This window comes from Aegilops tauschii, chromosome 6 (genome assembly GCF_002575655.3).
Source record: "Aegilops tauschii subsp. strangulata cultivar AL8/78 chromosome 6, Aet v6.0, whole genome shotgun sequence".
In the NCBI taxonomy this organism is placed as follows: domain Eukaryota; kingdom Viridiplantae; phylum Streptophyta; class Magnoliopsida; order Poales; family Poaceae; genus Aegilops; species Aegilops tauschii.
This window is the reverse complement of record NC_053040.3, coordinates 102,915,187-102,935,617: the sequence shown is the minus strand read 5'-3', so window position 1 is coordinate 102,935,617 and position 20,431 is coordinate 102,915,187. Positions and strand designations below refer to the sequence as shown.

At 45.2% G+C, this 20,431-nt stretch overlaps 1 pseudogene; it reads right to left on the bottom strand.

Annotated features, from left to right (window-relative positions):
- Nucleotides 1-211: 211 nt before the first annotated feature.
- Nucleotides 212-2,997, bottom strand: LOC109771637 (cytochrome P450 81Q32-like; annotated as a pseudogene).
- Nucleotides 2,998-20,431: the final 17,434 nt, after the last annotated feature.

Sequence of the window (20,431 nt, the reverse complement as noted above, 5' to 3'; positions counted from 1 at the left end):
GAGGCGGCGGCAGTGTGATCGAGAAGGCTCGGATAGCCGGTTAGCAGGGCAAAAATTCCCCTTTTTCTACATGGACTTTTGTGAACATGCGCATGCAAAAACTATGAATATCCGTCCCTTTTTGATTGTGACCGGGTGCTATGTAAGCCACAATTTAACTTGCTCTTATATTGATATGCATTTGAAATGAAATTGATCGGACCTGACGGGACATTTAGGAAATATCATTGGATGGTCGGCTCTTACATTTCAGGGGATGGCGTGAGATGCCCTAACATAGGATTCACATCAGATCATTTATTTATTTTCCCTTCATAATTAAAGAAACCTGCCCTTACTCCATATGTGATACATCAAGTGGAAGCAGAGAGCAAGCCCTTGACAAATTCCCGGGGCCGGCACACAAGAGCCAACGGTGTGGTCATTGGCATGCTTAGACCGGCACCTTCGGCCATGTCAATGACATTGTTAGGAATAAACTTTAGACATGACATGTAAGGCCTTGTACAATGGGAGGAGCTTAGAAGAGATGCTTAAAGAAATAAATCAGGGTTTTCTTAAGCACCGGTGCTTATTTGTACAGGATAGACGCTTAACTAAGCGTCTCTCCTATAGAAATAGGCATCGGTGCTTCAGATAAACCCGGTTTATTTTTCTAAGCACCTTCCTAAGCATCTTTCATTGTACAAGGCCTAACTGATCTTGTGCCTAGCATTAGGCCACCTAAAACAGATTAACAAAGATGGGTTTGTGAGATTTCTTACAAGTACTGAGGGAAACCTCCTGCATCCTGCCTGCTTGGTGCAGCCCTTATGTGACCCGTGAGAATTGTTGGGGAAGATGGGCAGCAGCAGGTCACGTAGATGGCAGCTGGAAGCCGCCGGCACAACCCTGCGGTGGCCGGCGGTGGAGACGGTCTTCTGATCCCTTTAGCCCCTTTTTTAGGATCGGTAGTTGAGGTTTTTCTGGGTGCCTTACCTGTACGTTATCGTCATCCCGTCCTCCTTTTTATACGTGGGGTGCTAGGGAACAGGGACCGAAACTAACACGTTGGTGCACCTCCGATCATGGTGCGTATGTGGGATTGACTCCCCCTTATCTCTCAGTTAGTTACAAGCCGGGATCAACATTCCAACAGGCACGACCTTCCCCGGCATCCCACTCGAAGCACTGGACGAGCGCCGCGAGTGCCAAGCCAAGAAGGCGCATCGCCAGCCCTTCCGCGGGGCACCGCCTCCGGCCAAGCCCGAACGGCATCATGGGCGCGGGCTTAGCCGTGTCCAAGAACCTCTCCGGCATGAACTCTGTCGGGGAGTCCCAGAGGTCGGCGTCCCGGTTGATTGCCCACGAGTTCACGAGGATCATGGTGCCGCGCCGGACCCTGAAGCCGCCCACCGTGCAGTCCTCCATGGCCTCGTGCGCCGGGATGAGCGGGCCGACGGGGCACAACCGGAGGCTCTCCTTCACGACGCGTTGCAGGTAGGGGAGGCTAGCCATGTCGGACTCCTGGACGAGCCGTCCCGTGCCGACGTTGGCGTCTATCTCGTCCCTCGCCCTCTGCAGCGCCTCCGGGTGCGTCAGGAGCAGCGCCATCGTCCACTCTATGGTCAGCGCCGTCGTGTCTGTCCCGGTGCTGAACAGTACCTGGATTGGTTGGTTGGAAATTAAGTTGAAGCAATATTCATGTTGGATGAAGCAATTGCGGTGCTACTACTCACCAAGACGATGCCTTTGAGGACGTTGTCAGTGTAGTACTCGGGATCGGCTTCTTGTAGCGCCAAGAGCTCGTCGATGACGCTGGTCGTGTTGTGCCCACCACCGGCCTTGCTGCGCCTTCGTCTGTGGTCGTCGACGAGGCCTCCGACGAACGCATCACGCCTCGCATGCGCCGCGTCGATGCCGTGTAGGCGGTCGACCCACCGCAGTGCCGGGAAGAAGTCCCCAACGCTGGGCGCGCCGAACACCTTAAATGACTCCTCGACGAACTCCTGGAACCTGCCCAAGTCGCCGGAGTGCCCGTGCGCGGTCACCGCGCGCAGCATCACGTTCAGCACCAGCTCAAAGAGCCTAGGACGGAGGGTGACCGCCGCGCCGCCGCCGCCTGCTGCCTCCGCTGCGTCCTGGAGCAGATTGTTCACGAGGGACGTGACCTCGGCACGGCGGTCGGCCGTGCGTTCATCGAGGCGGGGCGCCGAGAAGAGCTTGCCGGCGAGGAACCGACGCAGGACACCCGAGTGGGCGCTGTGGGAGGCCCAGGTGAGCGCCGTGTAGTTGTAGCCGAGGTGCTTCCCCACGAGCAGCCGCGGCCGTCCCGCCAGGGCGGCGTCGTGCGCCGTGAAGCACTCCTCGGCGGCGGCATGCGTCGACACGATGAGCGCCGGGCGCGACCCCAGCCTCAGCGATACGAGCGGCCTCAAGGCCCCGCCGTGCGCCGAGGCGGTCAGCGTGGCCAGCGAGCGGTGCAGCGGCTTCTTGATCAGGTGGAGGTGGCCCAGCAGCGGGAGCGACGGTGGGACTCGGTGCGGTTCCACCATCACCCGACGACCGACGCGATCGAACGAAAGTCGCGACGACACCGGCGAGCAGGTCGAGAAGGAGCAGGAGAACGCCGCCGCTGTCCATGCCGGTGGCCGCGTCCATGGCTAGCATTGGCATTGCCCTGAAAATCCTCGATCGGCACGCGCTTGCTATATAGTGCTAGTACCACGCACGTTGCTTCATAACGATTCTTCAAGAAATCGTCAGCTCAAATGCGAACAAAACTAGAACTTCAAAAGTCCAATGAACCAAAACAATAAGATAAACTAGCAAATGACTAAATAAATCAGGCAGCCAATCCACTCGGTACCAGGAGTACATTTTGTATGGAAAGAGCCACTATTGGTGTGTTGCTTACAGTAATTCGTGAGACTCGCGCTCTAGTCCTTCTAAACCTCAAGCATGACCAAAGACTTACGTCTCACGTCATGAGCGATACCGTCTGCCTACGCCAGGCAATCTATATCCCTAGCGACTTAGCGACTGGATAACTGTTTTGTTAATCAACTATGGGGTGTCTTATTCGCGCTAGTTTGTCATACTGTTTTTCCGCTGAAGCCCACCATTGCCGTAATAGAAACGGTAAATTTCCTGTCATCGTCGTTTCACTCCCACTCGTGGTTTTTAAATATGTTTACCAGAGGACCAATATGTGATTGGTTGGTTAGGAGGATGGTTGTACTCCCAGCTCACCAGGAACCAGACCACAGGTTTGAAACTTGTGTGTCTCATAAAGGCAGAGTGTTCTTTCGGTGGGAGGCGACGTTTCCGTCAATAGCGAGGTGTCTGTGGTGTCTTCGTCAACCTCAAGACCCACCGGCTCAGTCTCCCGAAGGTGCTCATAGGGTTAGGGGTACGTGAGAGCGTTTATGAACATGAGTATATGTGCATGTATGTGAATATATGTGTTTATACTGTGTTTCTCAAGAAAATATGTTTATTGAAATATAAAATTACACTAGCAATTTTATATTTTTGTTCCATTATGTTGTTGTTGTCAATTTTAGAGAAACTTACACAATAAGAACTATGTTGTTTATTTATGTTTATTTTGCTTCAGTAAGAGATTGAAAATAGCTGGTTGTTGTGTTTTTTAAGAAACTGTTGGAGACTATAAGAACTATGTGATTTGTTTATTTACTGTTTCATTAAGAGAATGAAAATAGTTAGTTGTTGTGATTTTAAAAGAAACTGTTGGACACTATAAGACATATGTATTTATGGATGTGTGAATAAAAGATGAGCACCCAATCGAATCTTAGCAACTTAGGGATTGATTCCCATTGTCTAGATGATCTTGATATTATAGTCCTTGCCGGAATGCCAATGGAATATGAGCATATGTGCTTAATGCTTTTCTGATCATTTGCCGCATTGTTTCCAATGGATTTTTATTATGGGGACTTGTATGTAAAACTGGGAGTCAAGCTTTTGCTTTTACCAAATGTTTGTCTAGATTGCTATTTTGCTGCCTTTGGGTTTGTTATTTGTCAAAATGTTTGGTGGATAACACATTTTCGGAACTAATTTTCTAGTTCTTTGACTAGCGGATAAGATCTTTTAGAAGAAGGACATAGTAGATGAGACATTAATTGTGATCCACTAGATCAACTCAAAACGAAACTATTGTAACTTCACATTGTTTATCTCAACATTCATCTGCCTATTGGGTGAAGAGATTACGGAAGATCAAATTAGTATGTTCAAGCAACAATGACCCCAAGCATTTTGATGAGCCACATTGTCCACCAACCACAATAGGTGGGAACATACAATCATTGAACACATTGTAACCAGGCTCACAACCTTTTCAAGACCGACTATCAAACGTTTGTATCGTTGTTACAATTTCACATAAGAAGACCAAAAGCACAAAAGAAGGAAATGAGAGAAGAACTTGGAAAACAAATTTGACACCTCTATCCCCGCCACCACTCACGGATCAGGAAAAAATGCACAGAAAATACAAAAGGCCGACACACACAAAAAATACAAAAGATCAGGATCAATAACCCGCGGTATCATACAACCAGTGGCGGAGCTACGGTAGAAAACAAGGGCGGGCCGGTACAAAGGAAGACCCATAATTTTAAAGCTCATGACTGAGTTTACTCTCAAATCTTCACTGTAACTGCTATGAGCTGGGCGGGCTACGGCCGATTTTATCAACACGTAGCTCCGCCAGTGCATACAACCACATTCTTCCTGCGTGAGCTCCATTGGTCATGATGGCCGCACAATAACATTCATAGAGGGTGTTTGGTTGGGCCATGTCCTACAAAAAAGTGCAGGCCATCGGTTATCTGCTGAGAGAAGTTGTTGTGCAGGGAACTTGTTTCTGAGCATTGTAGCCATTTGGTAAACTTGTTGTCTGAGGTGCGATCAGAGGTTGTTTATTTGTTGATTTAATGATAACAACCCAAACTAGTGGCTATTTCACCGAATATTTTATATTGTATGCACGTATCAACATAGTATCTGTGTGTGACATATACCTAATTTAAAATGCGATGACTAGATTAACAAATTACCAAACATAACATTAGTGGTTCATACATCTTCATGTCGCATATCTATACCAAGATACCACTTTCTCATACATTTTCTAAGGAAGATAGCTACCCTTCTTTTGCGCTGATCAAAGAGTTAGCGATGCTTAGCAGTAACGGTGTTCATGTTGACCGATAATCAAAGAGGAGCCAAGCTAGATATGGATAGGGGCTAAGCTTGGAGGACAATTGCATTCATGCCTAGTATAGAAAGGTCTCTGTGTCGCAAAGTGTGTCACACAAACCCTAGCTTTGTCGGGCACCTTCCCTTGACATGCATCATCAGCGATGGATCCATGGCCGAGGTCGTCAACGAGGATGATAATGATGGCGAGACAATGGAGGCAAAGTTTATGCAGCCTCGTCTATCTGTCGAGCTCCCCGTCATCGCCTAGGGCACAAGCTCTCTAGCCTTCGTCCCGAGCTCTCTACTCGTCACCCCGTGCCCAAGGTCGCGTCGTTGCCCCAAGCTTGGTTGGCATCATGCCAAGCTGAGGCATTGTCATTGAGTCCCCCTATTCCACGCGCAACACATGGAATATAAGCGAAAACGCGCATCACTGGACAAGGGTTGGAACAATAGATAGTTTATGCCCATCATTGTGTTTTTATTGGGATTTTGACAATAAATTATTCATTTAACAAATTTGACAAAAGGGTAAAAAAGCACATGAATTTGAAAAAATATTCTTGCAACTAAAAAATCTACATGGATTTTTAAAAATTGTTCAGTAATTTTTAACAAATCTTCATATTTAGTAAATGTTCCATATTTTCAATAAATGTTCATCAATTTCGTAAGCTGTATGTGAATTTTAAAAAATGTTACGAATTTGAACGTAATCATGAATGTTTTAAGAAATATTCAAGAATTTCTCTACAAAAATCATTATTTTAGATAAAGGAAAAAATAACACATAAAATAAAAAACATACAATAATATAAAAAAGGAAGTGATGGAAAAGACAACAAGACAGAAACCTAGAAAAACCTAGTCAGCTGGAAACCCAAGAGAAAAAAAAAGGAAACTGCTGAAAAACGAAGTGGCTGAAGGAAAAAATCACGATAAAATGACCTAAGTTTTTTTTGAGTTGAGAAAATGACCTAAGTAAGCAGGCCCAAAACCCGAAAGGGTACGTAAATGTTGGGACCTTCTATATGTTGCTCGTTACAGCACGACACACACAAACGACTCTGACTGGGCAGGCCCATTAGCAGCACGTCACTGTAGCGCTATTTTAAATTTATTTCCTAGAGAAAAATGTGATTATCATTTAAATTTCCAATAATTGATCTGCATTAGGGATAAAATATTTAAATGAGATTTTTTTGGTAATTTGAACAGCTTTTAAAAATAAGGTTTTTTGGACTTCTAAACAATTTTTTGGATATGCGCACATTTTTATAAATATCTAGAAAATTTTATAAATTTGTGAGTTTTTAAAAAAGGTAAAATTTCTTATAACATTTTAAAATTTGTAAAAAGCACGAACATTTTTTGAAATATCAGAACAATTTGGAAAATTGAAAAATAAACAAAACGAAAAATGAACTTGCAAAAGAAAAATTTTAAAAATAAAGAAAAAGGAAATAAAAAGAAATAGAAAAAAGAAAAAGAACAAAAAAAAGTGGGTCGGTCCAGCTCCTACACTTGGGTGAGAGCTCTGTGCGAAGCCCAGCTGCCGCCATGTGTCGCACGATGGGCGTACCCCACGGGGACACATTTGTTTTTGCACGCGTTTTCTGAATTTTCCAAGGGGAGTTGGGGGGTCGGATTTTGCTTGTTGTTTCCTTTTTTGCCTTTTTTTTTTGTCTTTTTGGCAAGCAATGCTTTTTACCATAAGAAGTGCAAGTATGCTTTCCAAGAAGGGCAAAGCGCAACTATGCTTTCCAAAAAGGTGAAATAAGCACAACTCTGGTCCCGAGTTTCGGGCTTTTTTCCGAGTTTCGGAAACTTATTAAATGGGATCTAGTTTCGAAGTTCTCGGGGCGAGAAATCCAACGGTGAAACTGTTCGTAATTTGGACGCATAGTTTAAGACATAAAACATTAAAAAAAATGAATTTACGGAGAAAAAAACTCCGAGATTGCGACAAATGGCACACATGCAGTGCGCCACTTCTCAACATCAGAGAAAATGAGAGTGATCTTTGCAAGTGGTACCCCTTAATTACTGATTTCAGAATTTTCCGCAAATGTTATATATTGCTGACTTTTTTTTGAGACACATTATATGACTGACTGTAATGGCTACTCCGCGCATGCCTCTGGCTCTAGCGATCTGGGCCATGACCCAGTAAGCGCAGATAATTGATTTGGTTCCATATTTTTCTCGTCTATTTTTCCTGTACGATTTACCACGGGGTATTTTCGTGTCCTATATTTTCTAGTGTATTTTTTTTATATTTTTTGCTTTCACCTTTTCTATTTTTGTTTTCTTTATTTCATTCTCCTTTTTCATGTTTGTTTCGTTTCCATTTCTTCTCGTTTGATTCATTTTTTATCATGTATTTATAAACTGTCGTGCATTAAAAAAGTCCATTGTGTATGTTCGCCATGCATTAAAAAGGTTAATTGTGTATTCAAAATGGTTATCTTTCATGGAAAATGTTGATTGTGTATTAATAATGTTCATCATGTGTTTTAAAAATATTCATTTTGTATTATAAAATGTTCATTGCGCATTAAGAAAAAATTTCATTGTGTATTAAAAATCTTTAACGTGTATTTTTAAAACATTCATCATGCATGTACCAGAAATTGTTCATTGCATATTCTAAAGATATTAACGTTGTATTAAAAATATTTAGCTGTTTAGAAAATTATTCTGTGTTTTTAAAATGTCCATTATATATTAAAAATGTTCATCATGTTCATATAGTATTTGAAAAATGTCCTCTTTGTATTGAAAATGTTTATCCTGTACTAAAAATTATTCATCATATATTTTTAAAATGTTCATATCACTAATACCCGGTGATTTCTAAATTTCTCAATTAATATTTTTCTAATTCAACGAATAGTATTTTAATTCACTGTGTACCGTTTTGAGATATGCTACAAAAAATAATTAGTACATGATAACATTTTTAAATACCAAAGAAATATTTTAATACATGATTGTTTTAGAAAATTTGTAAAACAATGTATTTTGTGAAATATATATTTGGTACAACATTTTGAAATATGTAAAAAGGGAAAAATGGAACATTTAAAAAGTGAAAAAGGTCAAGGCATGCACGCCCCATACTTAGAGTGTTTCGTAGTGGACCAATCGAGTCATTTTTGTAGTTGAGATAATCGATTGATTCAGGTTTTTATCCTTTTTTGCAGATTAGTAAAGCTTGTGTATCTTTTCATTGATAGGTGGAAAAAAATATTAACAACAACATAGAAGGTGATTGGTTGGGTGATTTTCATCCGTCACCCGATTACAGCATAACCCCAAAACGCTACTTGCGCTAGGTAAAGCTGTTTCGTAATCGACGCCCATCGTAAAGGAGTCATGTCACGTTTATCCTCGATACTTCTCGTCCCCCACCAGTATCAAGTTGCCTTACCGAACCGATCCCCTCTGGCTCCTGGTCTATAGCCGGTCGTCAGCCTGCCCCGCCTTCTCACTGCCCTCTCACGATCCCTCCGCCTCCCCTCCACCTCGTCCATTCCGCGGACCAGCACCACGATTCTTTTTTTTGAGGAAAGCCACTAGGGGCTTACAACCTGATCAAACAACTATTACAGTCCCTGGTAACCAAGGGAAGGATATTAGTAGGAACAGTAGCAAGCATGCTACAATCGCCATGCACTCGGGCGAGGGCCGCTAATAACCCACAAATATAGGGGATCAATTGTAGGCTCTGATACCAACTTGTGACGCCCCCGATTCAATCGTACACTAATCATACACGCAAATGTGTACGATCAAGATCGAGGACTCACGGGAAGATATCACAACACAACTCTAGACACAAATTAAAATAAAATAAGCTTTATATTACAGGCCAGGGGCCTCGAAGGCTCGAATACATAAGCTCGAAAACACAAGAGTCAGCGGAAGCAATAATATTTGAGTACAGACATAAGTTAAAAAAGATTGCCTTAAGAAGGCTAGCATAAAAGTAGCAACGATTGCAAGGCAAGGCCTCCTTCCTGCGACCTCCTAACTACTCCTCGAAGCCGAACTCCACGTAGAATCATCCTCGGGATCTCTAGCTCCTGGACTCCAGCATCTGGTTGCGACAACCAGGTATAGAAAGGGAAAAAAGGGAGAAAAGCAACCGTGAGTACTCATCCAAAGTACTCGCAAGCAAGGAGCTACACTACATATGCATGGGTATATGTGTAAAGGGCCATATCGGTGGACTGAACTGCAGAATGCCAGAATAAGAGAGGGATAGCTAATCCTGTCGAAGACTACGCTTCTGGCCACCTCCATCTTGCAGCATGTAGAAGAGAGTAGATGGTAAGTTCACCAAGTAGCATCGCATAGCATAATCCTACCCGGCGATCCCCTCCTCGTCGCCCTGTTAGAGAGCGATCACCGAGTTGTATCTGGCACTTGGAAGGGTGTGTTTTATTAAGTATCTGGTTCTAGTTGTCATAAGGTCAAGGTACAACTCCGGGTCGTCCTTTTTCCGAGGGACACGGCTATTCGAATAGATAAACTTCCCTGCAGGGGTGCACCACATAACCCAACACGCTCGATCCCATTTGGCCGGACACAGTTTTCTAGGTCATGCCCGGCCGCGGAAGATCAACACGTCGCAGCCCCACCTAGGCACAACAGAGAGGTCAGCACGCCGGTCTAAATCCTATGCGCGCAGCGGTCTGGGCCCATCGCCCATTGCACACCTACACGTTGCGTACGCGGCCGGAGAGCAGACCTAACAACCTCCATTTCAAAGGAAGTCACGTTATGCGGTCCAACCCGGCGCGTGCCGCTCAGTCGATGACGTCACGAAGGCTTCGACTGATACCACGACGTCGAGTGCCCATATCTTTCCCATGTAGTTGGTTAGTGCGTATAGACCAAATGGCCAGACTCAGATCAAATACCAAGAACTCGTTAAGCGTGTTATTTTTAAGTATCCGCGGACGCCGACCAGGGCAAGGCCCACCTCTCTCCTAGGTGGTCTCAAACTGCCCTGTCGTTCCGCCACAAAGTAACAGTCGGGGGCCGTCAGGAACCCAGGCCAACCTCTATGGAGCCACCTGTCCTTTCAGCCCCCTCATCAGAATCACTTGCGGGTACTCAACGAGCTGACCCGACTTTAGTCACCACATGTGTCATGTATATAAAGTATATAGTATATACCCGTGATCACCTCCCTAGTGATCACCGCCCGATAGTATAGCATGGCAGATGGACAAGAATGTAGGGCCACTGATGGAAAACTAGCATCCTATACTAAGTATTTAGGATTGTAGGTAAGGTAACAACAGTAGTAGCAAGGACAGGCTATGCAGCAGAATAGGATTAACCGAAAGCAGTAACATGCTACACTATTCTAATGCAAGCAGTATAGAGAAGGAATAGGCGATATCTGGTGATCAAGGAGGGGCTTGCCTGGTTGCTCTGGCAAGTAGGGGTCGTCAACAGCGTAGTCGGTCGGGGCACCAGCAACGGCGTCGGTCTCGTAGTCTACCGGAGAGAAGAGGGGGAAGAAACAATGAATACAATGCAAACAGATGCATAACGATGCATGATAAAGCAAACAGCGGTGTTAGGTGTGCCCTAACGCGGTAAGAGGTGATACCGGCGAAGGGGGGAAACATCCGGGAAAGTATCCCCGGTGTTTCGCGTTTTTGGACAGATGAACCGGAGGGGGGAAGTTGCGTGTTTGCTATTCTAGGGATGTGTGGCGGACGAACGGGCTACGTATCCGAAATTGTCTCGTCGTTCTGAGCAACTTTCATGTACAAAGTTTTTTCATCCGAGCTACGGATTATTTTATATTAATTTATAAAGATTTAATTTATTTCTAGAATTAATAGAATTAATTTAATTAGAAAAAGTAATTATGACGTCAGCGTGACGTCAGCATGATGTCATCAGTCAACCGTCTGTTGACTGGGTCAACAGACGCGTGGGTCCCGTTCGTCATAGTCTCAGGTTAACTAAACAGTAGTTAGTTTTTATTAATTGAATAATTAGTTTTAATTATTTAGTTAAACAGATTACTTAAGTTAATTAACTAAATTTTATTATTATTATTTTTATAACTTTATTTTTCCTTAAAAAAACAAGTTTCCAGGGGGGCCACTCTCAGTGGCCCTAGGGCCAAATGGGGCGGTTCGGGCGCTGGTGCCCGACAAGGCGCCCGGGGGGGCGCTGGCGAGGCTCGAAGCGGGGCGAGGCCGTGGTGGTGCGCGGGCGTCCGCCGGAGGCCGTGCGGGCGGCAGCCGGAGGTGGCGCTCGGCTGCGGCCCAGCGGGAGCTGCGGAAGTGGCCGCCGGGAGGCTAGGCCGGAGCCGCAGGGGGAGGCAGGCAGTGACTGAAGGTGACGGCGCGCCGGACAGGGGCGGCCAGCGGTAGGAGCGGGACGTGGCCACCACAGGAGGGCAGAGAGGGAGCACGAGGCGTGCTCACGTTCGTTGTAGGGAAGAGGGCGGCGTGGCTCGATGGTGTCCGGCGAGGAGGAGGATGGGGACGAGCGACGTAGACGGGGAGGCGGCGCCGACGACGGCGGGTGGCGGGATGGCTCCAGCGGGGGTGGTCCGGCATCGGCGCAGGTCGTCGGGGGCGTCGATTGCCCCCGACTGGATCCACGCAAGAGGGGGTTGAGGAGGCGGGCGACAGCGGGGCAGCGCCGGGCGGCGTCGGTGAGGTGGCGGTGGTTGGCGACGGCGGTGGTTGAAGCGGAGGCGCTTCCGGGCAGCGGCGACGTCGTCCAGCGTTGGTGGCGGGGCGATGGCACGCAATGGCGACGAAGCGACGGCGTCGCGGGCGGCGACGTGGTGGTGGCGACGGGCGTCGGGGCGACGGGGTCACCAGGATCGGGGGGGAACAAGCGCCCCGATCCAGATCGGGTCCTGGGTGGGGGAAAGAGGAGCGAGGGGAGAGTGGGGTGGTCGGTTAGGGTTTCGATGGGTGAGGAGATAAGGAGGAGTGGGGGGGAGTGGCCGGCTGGGCCTGGTGGGTTGGCCCAGCGGCTAGCTGGGCCAAGGCCTAGTGGGGGGGTCCTCCTCTTTTTCTTTTGCTTTGTTTTATTTCTTTTCTTTATATTTATTCTTTCATGATTTATTTTAGTTACATTTTTTAGAAAAATATACACTTAGCATCTAAATTAGTATTTCAACTTAGTCCACGGTCACAAAAAGTCTAATCCCCAAATAACTTAGTTTGACATTTTATTAATTATAAAAGGCATTTAATTAATGGTTTTGCTACTGTTTAAATCCTTATAGTTCAATTAAGCATTTTATAAAAGCTTGGTTTCTCCACCATAATTACTTACGATTTATTTGACACCACCAGAACATTTTAGTTTTAATCTTTGAAAACTTTTCTTGTTTGCCTCTCATTTGAATTTGAATTTGAATTGGTTTTAAACTAACGTGAGATTAACAACAGTAACCGAGGTGACGTGGCATTCATTAACAGTGGTTTACTGTAGCTTAATTATCCGGGCGTCACAATTCTCCTCCACTACAAGAAATCTCGTCCCGAGATTCAAGAGGGGGACTAATGGGGAAAAGATTTGGTTACGAAATTCTAACGAGTCTTCTCAGCCTAGGTTGCTCTTCTCGAAGAGGTCGATCCATAGCATTGATGTCTTCATTCCTATGCATCAATGCATCATGATGAAATTGTCGTCCTTTATTCAAGAACTCCATCGTACTTACGAAAGGATAAGGGTGTATTACGAAAGAACGGACCGCTACAATGTTTGCTTATCTAGTAGATAACATCAGGGAAGGTGGCGGGAGGTAACCCTCGAATTGAAACTTAAGACATTATCGAGAGCAAGTAAGAAGGTGCAAAATAGAAGTTTCAAGCGCATAGACAATCTTTCGTTGCCTGATACGAAATGTGACAGGGGTTCAGAGCAATGGGAAAGTATTGCGTCTGGTACCAGAATAGATCACTAGGCAGGTGGCCCGTGAATCACATACGAAATCAAGCACGAGGAATAACTTCGACAATAGGGTGTATAGGAGAGTCAGGTTTTGATCCTGTGGAACTGTGGGTTATGGGCCCACCATGTGGGTTAAAAGTAGGAAGGGCGGTGACGTCTTGTATGACCATGTAGGCAACACTTGTCAGCGGATAGCCTGTCAGTTATGTCGGCAACAACGTCGGTACCAAGGGCGAGGGACGAAGAAAACCATCTTCCTGCTCGTTGAACGAGGCGGACCAATAGGCAAAGTTCTCGTCCATCGGTGGTTACCGGAATGTCATCAATCAAAAGTAATAGGGTCTTTCTGACAGAATTGTACACTGAGGTGTTTACAATAGCAGGAGAATATTACTGCTTAGGTCATACAGATCACAAGAAAGGCTAAACCAAACAATGGAAAGGAAAATATGATTATCAGGTTTAAGCAGAACAATGGAAAGGAAAATGTGTTTAAACACATATTTCAAGGGTATATCCTTCCCAAGGACAAGCAGAGCATGATATCCATGACAGGATATAATGTAGAAAACTCTTTAGGTAAGGGGAGAGAAATTTCATGACATTACCCATACAACGGTGTTTGGATAATTGAGCAAGAAAACATTTAGCATTGGGCTTCAAATGTTCTTGTCAAAAATCGGAGTACCACAGACATGCTTCGGGATAGCATTGACATGGTCTTCAAGCAAGGGTCGGACTTTGGATACTCAATGGATGCATCAGGAATAACTTGTAGAATAAGTCTTACAATTTCCTCATGGAAGAATGGATAACCTTGCTGAAAGGAAGAACTATAACAATAGGTCCTCCGGTCAAGTGTGCTAGGCATGACATCACCTTACCGGGTCATATAAAGACCAATGTTATAACTCTTGAAAATATGCTCCAACCATCATAGCTGACCGAGATTCAGATCTGATCGGTGTTAGGAAACCTCAGACTCAGGATGCCTGAGAAGAAAAGGTGCCAGACAAATTGACGGGATGACACTGTAAGATTCTTAGGAAATGAACTATGAAGTGATTTCCGTTAAAAAGAGTTCATCATTAACCCAAGGAGAGGACAAGGAGGTGGCTGATGGGCTAAGGACAATTCATCGAGATTTCCAAAAGATGGATTTCCACAATTATGTGAACAAGGAGATAACACTTGTCAATTCAAATGATATAATGTTGTATGCTCTAGGAAAACATACACCATCAATCATTAGTTGAAAGGTGTGCCCAGAATATGACCTTAGGCAACAAGATCAATGTTAGAGTGACGATTCAATAACCAACAGTCTAAGAACGAATTGTCGATCGTTAACTTCAAAGCAATAGGGTTGCTAGAAGTACAGAACTCAAACAACATTGTTAGCATATTGGTATCCTAGTTAAAAACAACACGGGTACCAAGGAAGAATGGTGATGGTGAGAAGTATCATCATACCGAGAATTTCTAAGAGGTGGAGAAATGCTCACGACATTCTTGACATCAAAGATGGTAATACTCCATGGTAGAAAATAACATAAGTTGGATAGCAAGGAACTCAAGGTACAACACAAAACAAGAACAAGTTTTTGTGTTGGGGGGGAATGCAATAATGTTGTCGATGATAACCCAAACCATCGAGGGCAAAGGATGCTATTTCTCATCAAAATTCGATAGATATCTTGGAAGAGCTCAGAATGTTGATGATATTCACGACACATTTGTCGCGAGAGTTCATGAAGATGTAATCGATCGGTGACGACATCAAGCCAAAGGAATGATGAAGCGAAAGGTTATTGGAACCAAGGGTACGACACAAACTCGAAACCAAGCTTGTTGTTCAAGGCGAATTGATATGACGAGGAGGATCGACGTAAGGTTAGTTCATCGTCGAAAATTGTGCTCCGGGAAGAAGGACCAGGTAGCACAGTTAAAATTTAGCATGGTAATGATATAGCCGATCAGGCTAGGGATGTCGTGATCGAGTACAAACTCGTAAGCAAAGAAGATTACTAAGAGTTGTTTAATCGCGATGCGGACTCGATTCAGTTATCGATGTCCTTGAGTGTTTAATAACTCGAAGCCCGTGAAAATTTGGAATCAATGAGAATGTAGCACTTGATGGAGAACTCATAAGAAGTTATGCAGTTCCGTGATAATCTCGAGATACCAGGGGGGTAATACTCGACGACAAACCAAAGTAGAGGTTGGACTGGGGTATTGCTCTGCAGAAGACAAGTGCTTAAACTTGTACGAGAAATGGTATTTAAAGGAGAACATGGTCCGAACCATGATTGCAAAAGGCCAGATCCCAGATATAAGATGAACTTATACCAAGGGAATAATTAATTTAAGAGAAGCTTTTAATGATAAGATCTACATCGTGTCCATGGGCATGAACACAAAGTTCAAGGTCAACTCCCACTTCTCTAATGCATAACCTTTCATTCACTTCTCATTTTCGAAGAAGTTGTAATGTTGAAATTTTATCTAGCAAAATAGCAGAAGAGTATGACTCATGAAAACTCTCGAGGTCACACATATTAAGGAAGGCCTAGGTTCAACCCATCGGGGCATCGTGGAAACATATATCACAAACTTCAGGGGTAAATAACTCAAGCTCGATAGTAGAGCATGGGTGACAAAACGAGAGGATACAATTTACTAAAGGCATTGTGTATCAAGGAAAGAACTTCTTGAGGTTTTTGTATACAAAAGACACTCTCGGATGATATTCCAACAAAGGATCCGACGGTCCATAGCGGAGCTGATGTGAGTATCGGCACACAACCAGAGGAAGAAACAATGTGAAGGCATTGGATTATAGAAGCAACTGACTAATTCAGAGCTCACATGTAAAGGAATTATAGTTTCCAAATGAAAGGACCAGAAGCAAATGCTCTGATTAAGGATGGATAACTTGAGTAAGCTTAGGGGTACAAACGACGACAATTTGATTGGTCGAGATCCAGCTCATGTTAAAAATGACGTCTGAGCCAGAAGGATGAATTCTAGGATATGATTGAGGATTGCGAGCATTCGCAACATATTGAATCAATGGACTCAAAATGATATTTGACAAAGGATGCCAATAAGATTACCAGACTTATGGGATTAACCATAATGCAAGCAAGCAAGAATTTCAATAGCAAGAGGATGCTCAGGATTTTTGGAAGATCGAATGGTATTTCGAAAACTTTTGTGAAACACATGAACAACTGGGAAAGAGCGGATACTCGATAAGCGCGAGGAATTATCTGTAAGGGTATTCATGAGGCAAGAACTATATAGCAGTAAGCTCAAAGGATTGTTGGAACAACGGAGAGCGGTTCGGGGCATCTTGTATTAACAAGTCAACTTGGAATAAAATTAAGAATGACGGGTGTAAGTATTTATCCATAGGGATAGATCAGTGGTAGGGAATTGCAAAAGCAATGAGCACAAAGTCTCGAGAACATCGGAGAGTATCTTCGAAATTCTTCGGTGCACCAAGCAATCATCTAGAGTGAGGGGCTCTCCGGGAGGAAGTAGTTACGAGAACCTAGAGTCCGAGTTAGTAAAATCATTTCACCCGAATAGAAGAGAGGTCAGAGTCCCAGAGTATAGGTCAAGGAATAAAAGATCCTAATACCACCCAATGGCGACGTGGGCCTGTAAGCCACACAGCCATGTTAGTAAAAGTTTTTTTAATGACTAGACTCAACTTCGGCCAAGGAGTTGGAAAGGGGATTCCTACAGGCAGTCGTCTCTGATACCAACTTGTGACGCCCCCGATTCAATCGTACACTAATCATACACGCAAATGTGTACGATCAAGATCGAGGACTCACGGGAAGATATCACAACACAACTCTAGACACAAATTAAAATAAAACAAGCTTTATATTACAAGCTAGGGGCCTCGAAGGCTCGAATACATAGGCTCGAAAACACAAGAGTCAGCGGAAGCAATAATATCTGAGTACAGACATAAGTTAAACAAGATTGCCTTAGGAAGGCTAGCACAAAAGTAGCAACGATCGAAAAGGCAAGGCCTCCTGCCTGGGACCTCCTAACTACTCCTTGAAGCCGAACTCCACGTAGAATCATCCTCGGGATCTCTAGTTCCTGGACTCCAGCATCTGGTTGCGACAACCAGGTATAGAAAGGGGAAAAGAGGGAGAAAAGCAACCGTGAGTACTCATCCAAAGTACTCGCAAGCAAGGAGCTACACTACATATGCATGGGTATATGTGTAGAGGGCCATATCGGTGGACTGAACTGCAGAATGCCAGAATAAGAGGGGGATAGCTAATCCTGTCGAAGACTACGCTTCTGGCCACCTCCATCTTGCAGCATGTAGAAGAGAGTAGATGGTAAGTTCACCAAGTAGCATCGCATAGCATAATCCTACCCGGCGATCCCCTCCTCGTCGCCCTGTTAGAGAGCGATCACCGAGTTGTATCTGGCACTTGGAAGGGTGTGTTTTATTAAGTATCCGGTTCTAGTTGTCATAAGGTCAAGGTACAACTCCGGGTCATCCTTTTTCCGAGGGACACGACTATTCGAATAGATAAACTTCCCTGCAGGGGTGCACCACATAACCCAACACGCTCGATCCCATTTGGCCGGACATACTTTTCTGGGTCATGCCCGGCCGCGGAAGATCAACACGTAGCAGCCCCACCTAGGCACAACAGAGAGGTCAGCACACCGGTCTAAATCCTATGCGCGCAGGGGTCTGGGCCCATCGCCCATTGCACACCTGCACGTTGCGTACGCGGCCGGAGAGCAGACCTAGCAACCTCCATTTCAAAGGAAGTCACGTTACGCGGTCCAACCCGGCGCGCGCCGCTCAGTCGCTGACATCACGAAGGCTTCGGCTGATACCATGACGTCGAGTGCCCATATCTTTCCCACGTAGTTGGTTAGTGCGTATAGACCAAATGGACAGACTCAGATCAAATACCAAGAACTCGTTAAGCGTGTTATTTTTAAGTATCCGCGAACGCCGACCAGGGCCAGGCCCACCTCTCTCCTAGGTGGTCTCAACCTGCCCTGTCGCTCCGCCACAAAGTAATAGTCGGGGGCCGTCAGGAACCCAGGCCCACCTCTACCGGGATGGAGCCACCTGTCCTTTCAGCCCCTCATCAGAATCACTTGCGGGTACTCAATGAGCTGATCCGACTTTAGTCACTACATGTGTCATGTATATAAAGTATATAGTATATACCCATGATCACCTCCCTAGTGATCACGGCCCGATAGTATAGCATGGCAGACGGACAAGAATGTAGGGCCACTGATGGAAAACTAGCATCCTATACTAAGTATTTAGGATTGCAGGTAAAGGTAACAACAGTAGTAGCAAGGACATGCTATGCAGCAGAATAGGATTAACCGAAAGCAGTAACATGCTACACTACTCTAATGCAAGCAGTATAGAGAAGGAATAGGCGATATCTGGTGATCAAGGGGGGCTTGCCTGGTTGCTCTGGCAAGTGGGGGTTGTCAACAGCGTAGTCGGTCGGGGCACCAGCAGCGGCGTCGGTCTCGTAGTCTACCGGAGAGAAGAGGGGGAAGAAACAATGAATACAATGCAAACAGATGCATAACGATGCATGACAAAGCAAATAACAGTGTTAGGTGTGCCCTAACGTGGTAAGAGGTGATACCGGCGAAGGGGGGAAACATCCGGGAAAGTATCCCCGGTGTTTCGCGTTTTTGGACAAATGAACTGGAGGGGGGAAGTTGCGTGTTTGCTATTCTAGGGATGTGTGGTGGACGAACGGGCCGCGTATCCGAAATTTTCTCGTCGTTCTGTGCAACTTTCATGTACAAAGTTTTTTCATCCGAGCTACGGATTATTTTCTATTAATTTATAAAGATTTAATTTATTTCTAGAATTAATAAAATTAATTTAATTAGAAAAAGTAATTATGACGTCAGCGTGAGGTCAGCATGATGTCATCAGTCAACCGTCTATTGACTGGGTCAACAGACGCGTGGGTCCCGTTCGTCATAGTCTCAGGTTAACTAAACAGTAGTTAGTTTTTATTAATTGAATAATTAGTTTTAATTATTTAATTAAACAGATTAATTAAGTTGATTAACTAAATTTTATTATTATTATTTTTATAACTTTATTTTTCCTTAAAAAAACAAGTTTCCTGGGGGCCACTGTCAGTGGCCCTAGGGCCAAACGGGGCGGTTCGGGCGCTGGTGCCTGACAGGGCGCCCCCGGGGGGGGGGGGGGCTGGCGAGGCTCGAAGCGGGGCGAGGCCGTGGTGGTGCGCGGGCGGACGCCGGAGGCCGTGCGGGCGGCAGCCGGAGGTGGCGCTCGGCTGCGGCCCAGCGGGAGCTGCGGAAGTGGCCGCCGGGAGGCTAGGCCGGAGCCGCAGGGGGAGGTGGGCGGTGACCGAAGGTGACGGCGCGCGGGACAGGGCGGCCAGCGGTAGGAGCGGGACGCGGCCGTCCTGGGGTGGGGGAAAGAGGAGCGAGGGGAGAGTGGGGTGGTTGGTTAGGGTTTCGATGGGTGAGGACATAAGGAGTAGTGGGGGGGAGTGGCCGGCTGGGCCTGGTGGGTTGGCCCAGCGGCTAGCTGGGCCGAGGCCTAGTGGGGGGGGGGTCTTCCTGTTTTTCTTTTCCTTTGTTTTATTTCTTTTCTTTATATTTATTCTTTCATGATTTATTTTAGTTACATTTATTTTAGTTTTAGAAAAATATACACTTAGCATCTAAATTAGTATTTCAACTTAGTCCACGGTCACAAAAAGTCTAATCCCCAAATAACTTAGTTTGACATTTTATTAATTATAAAAGGCATTTAATTAATGGTTTTGCTACTGTTTAAATCCTTATAGTTCAATTAAGCATTTTATAAAATCTTGGTTTCTCCACCATAATTACTTACGATTTATTTGACACCACCCGAACATTTTAGTTTTAATCTTTGAAAACTTTTCTTGTTTGCCTCTCATTTGAATTTGAATTGGTTTTGAACTAACACGAGATTAACAACAGTAACCGAGGTGACGTGGCATTCATTAACAGTGGTTTACTGTAGCTTAATTATCCGGGCGTCATAGCACGCTCCCCCTGCCTCGTGGCCACCTCGGGCACCGTCTCGCGTTGATTCTTCTTCCGGAATTCTCCAAATATTCGAAAAATATTCTCCGTCCGTTTTTGTCCCTTTTGGATTCCGTTTGATATGGATATTCTGCGAAACATAAAACATGCAACAAACATGAACTGGCACTGGATCAATATGTTA